Raw genomic sequence first — 4,540 nt, forward strand, 5'->3', positions numbered from 1 at the left:
AGGATTGCAGATCTGAAAAAGGTACAATCTTATCACAATTCTTAACCAAATACAATGAGATCTATTGGATGGGAATCGAAATAATTTAATTTTCCGCTGTGCATGTATAAGTAGATTCCCAACAAAAACAAGGGCTATTTCTTTTAAACATGCTGGAGAAAAATATAAATTATAAAAAAAAAATTACGAAAGCTGTTTGTGGAGATTTGGATAAGGATTTTACTCCTTGCACAGGGCCCTGTGCACAGGGCACCCTGTGCACAGGGCCCTGTGCAAATAGCACCACTCTTTGGATAATGAGATAGTGACATTTTTTGACTTTTTGCATCCCTTGCATTGGTTTATATTATTATAAAATAATTATTGTACCTTCAATCTTGTTGATCATTCATATAGAAAATATATAAGTCGATATGGATAACAAATAAAAGAAAATTAAAGATATCCTGACCGATTTTGATATTCAATACCAAAGGTATTTTTTTTTCATAATCGCTAGTATGGATTCATCTCAATTTCGAAGAAAAGAATAGACAATTCCAGGTTTTTCCACTTTTATTTTAGAAATTTACCACCAAATTGAGTACGATCGATAAATATTAATATAGGTTGACAAGCTTACATAAAATATTAAATTTTAACAAAAAAATCGTTGCAAGGAATTTTGATCCTTTAAGATTGAAAATTTGAACTGTAGAAATATTTTATTAATTCTCCAACAAAATATGCAATCTGTTAATATAATTAACAGCATCGAGTGTTTACTAAAGTATATGTTATAACCAGTAAATAGAAAAGAAGAATTCAGGTTAAAGTAAATTGATAATTTAATTGGGGACGAAATGTCTTTCCTAAATATAATTATTGCCTAATTTGGAGAGAGAAAAACATCCCTATCAATTCAACAATCAGTACCACCATTTTTTGTGTTTTGGAGAGAGATTCACGATAAACCGCTTCTTCCAAGACGATTTTCTTCTCCATAAATCCCCAAATTTCACCGAATCACATTGAGATGATCCATTTTTTCATACTAATTTCACAATCCACAAATTTTCCACTCTGACCAATCTTCAAGGCACAGTATCGTGCTCCTTCGTGTTAGGCATCGTCGCTTCGTGTTCCTTTTTGTGCATCAATGTTGCAAGCGCTGATGGCTATCCTCCGTGTTAGGGATTTTGCTGCTTTGCGCACGACTGTGGTGTGATAATGTTGGGAGAGATGGTGATTTTAGTAGGCGACGGTGGTGCGATCGTTGATTGGAGGTGGGGATAGTGGGTGGTTTGTTGGAGCAGAATGCAGTGACAATGTATGTGGTGGTGGAACTGCTGGTGGTGATGATGATGTCATTGTGGATCTGGCAATGATTTTTGTGGGGTGGTGGAGGTGGATGTGTTGACAGCGGTGGCAACGATAGACGGTGGTTATGGCAGTTGGTAATGGCAATGATGAAGGTGTTGTGGTGTTCCACGATGGTCGTAGGATAAGGAGAGTCACGAGTGGTGGTGGTCATGGTCGTGGTGGTGTTGGCGCGGTGTGTGACACACTATTTAGTGTTTGTGACTAAGTATTTGATTGTATGTGATCAAGTATTAATCTATGATCTTAAAATTTGATAATTTGTGATTGAAATATAATTTGTGATCAACAGATTTGAGAATCTGTGACTGATAGATAAATCGTGACCTATAAATTTTTTTGTGATTCCTGAAATAAACTGTTGCCTATAAATTTTTGATTTGTCACCTCAAAATAATCCGTAACTAATTAATTTGGTAATATGTGACCAAGTAAATAAATTGTGACATTAATTATATGACTGTAATTTTATTATATTTATTTAATAAATATTTTTAATTATATATATATATATATATATATATATATATATATATATATATATTTTTTTTTTACACACACATGACTTTTTTATTGATATACTCTCTATACGCCTAAGTTTTAGTGCTTGTTTAGTAGGGACTTTGTTAATTGATTTTTTGACTATTAGGGATAAAGTAAATTTTATTTGTGAGAAAATAATTCAAAAATGACGACTTCAATAGTGGAATATGTGGGTGAGAGGAGAGTGGTCCCCATTTTGAACAGACGGATCATAGATCAGATAGGGAGGCCCAATATCACCCACGAGTGCATGTGGGCCCGCCTATATTAATTAGGAGGAGTCCATAATTTTATAAATTTCTATTTAGACCTCGTTTGATAATCATTTTCTTGAAAATACGTTTTTTCTCTTTTTTTTTACCACATATTTTTCAATAAAATAATATTTCACACAACTTAGAAACTTTCCTTCATTTTAATCCCACATTCTCGATCAATCAATTATTTAAAAATGCATTCTCCACAAAAAAAAAGAAAAAAGAAAAAAGGGACTCAAGCAATCCCCTAGAATGTTCAAACTGGCCATATTGTGATCCAGTTTGATCCCATTATTTTACATTATAATTTTTTCCTCTTTTATTTTTAATTGCACAAACTTTCATAAAATAATATTACACGTGAATTGAAATTTTTTCCTTTTTATCAACCTCCCATACTCCAAAAAATACTATTAAAAATTTATAATACCAAATAATAGGGCCAAACGAAGACCGCTTTTGACTTTCTCACATATGATGACTATGCAAGAAAAAAAAAATGATATTAAGCCCATGTTTGAGAGTCATTTTGCCCGAATTTTAATACAAAATGTGATCGTTGGTGTTTGTGAGTGGGACCCAACTTTGCATAAAGTATTGATTGTAGTGGAACCAAATTATTGGATTGCCATTATTTACATAAGAATGAATTTTACGTGTAGGAGTGAATTGGTACTTTTACATTATTCAGTCATAAAGTTGCTACCCCTCTCTGATACTCATGGTGTAACGTCTATAAGTTGGCTAAAGATTAGATACAAAATGGACATCAAACATAAGGTAAATTCAAACCGTCATAACAAAGGAATGAATCGGTTAAATGGGAAGAAGCCCTAGTAAGGCCTTATTCATCACTTACCGGGAGACTTTTCTCTTATAAATACCACTATCCTTCATCATAGGCGGCGATAGTTGAATTCATACTCTCAAACATGTAGTGTGACCTTACAAATTCTCTATCTAGCAATTAAAAAAAAAAAAAAGAGAGAGAGAGAGAGCCCTAGTAAGGCCTCATTCATCTCTTACCGGGAGACTTTTCTCTTATAAATACCACTATCCTTCATTATAGGTAGCGATAGTTGAATTCATACTTTCAAATATGTAGTGTGACCTTACAAATTCTCTCTCTAGCAATTATTAAAAAAAAAAGGTTGAACCCCATCCTTGAGAGCCTACATCGCTTTGTCCCGAGAGTATCGTGAGGAAGGTAAATCCCGAGATGTGTCACAGCATATCAGGGAACAAGAGTTTGCCCGTACACTGATACCCACAAAGAGTCCAATTTCATATCTCAGGAATTGAACCCTCACACTGCTACTGACAGCAAAGCTGAGACTACCTCCACCAAGTTTTGCCCCGGCGAGCCTCTCTCTAACAATTATTGACTTGCCTTTGGATAGTACAAAGGATAATTACAAATCTGATGGAACTAGGGGGTAGTGGGCCAGATTGGCCCTTCAATTATCGGGATAGAAGGGCTAGTCTGGCCCATGTACCAAGGCCAACCCTGTTTTCAAAAGTAAGGCCACCCTGCCCTTAGGGAGGAAATATAGCTCTACAGCCTAAATAGAAGGTTGATTTTCCAAATTAGCCTAAGAAATAAAAACATTTGGAAACTAGTCTCCAAACAACTAATTTTCCAAAAATACCCTTAATAGAGAAATTGCAACCAAAACCATTACAATGTCTAAAAATCTTCAAATAAGTCCTCAAGAAAATATAGATCATAAATTTTTAATAAATTTAGATCCAAATATTATACAAAATTTTATTGATCTAAAAATCTATACAGAAAATGAATTAATCTATCTAAAAGAAGATCTGAAAGACTTCTTTATAGAATATTTAGACCCAAAAATAAAAAATAAAAATGATTCCATAGATAACGAAGCAATCAAAATGGAAAAAGACATATATAAATTAATTCTTAATTTAAGAAGGAGAATTGAAAAATTAAACATAATTATTCAAGAAAAAGTATTAATAAAAAATAGTGAATTTTATAAATTCTATTGTGACATTTTAAAAACTTATGAAGAATCTAATTGGCTCAAAAATATTAACCCCTCCGCTGCACACTCCGTCCAAATGGTATCTGAGCATGCACGATATGTGTATCCGGGTGGAACTCTATAGGGAAAAGCAGTAATTACTGACTCTCCGCCCCCGGTTTGAGATGTGTCTGGGCAAGAACCCATGACAACTCAAGGACTCAGATAGGTATCGTTATACTACTGTCAAGTCAGGGCCGCTTCCGTAAACCCGGACGGTAGTGAGTACGATCTGCGTACTCTGGTACAAATGGTATCAGAGCCATGTTACGAACCAAAGATAATGATGAATATAGTAGATGAAGAAAACATAATTGAAGAATTTTTGGA

This window comes from Olea europaea, chromosome 7, assembly GCF_002742605.1.
Source record: "Olea europaea var. sylvestris chromosome 7, O_europaea_v1, whole genome shotgun sequence".
Classification (NCBI taxonomy): domain Eukaryota; kingdom Viridiplantae; phylum Streptophyta; class Magnoliopsida; order Lamiales; family Oleaceae; genus Olea; species Olea europaea.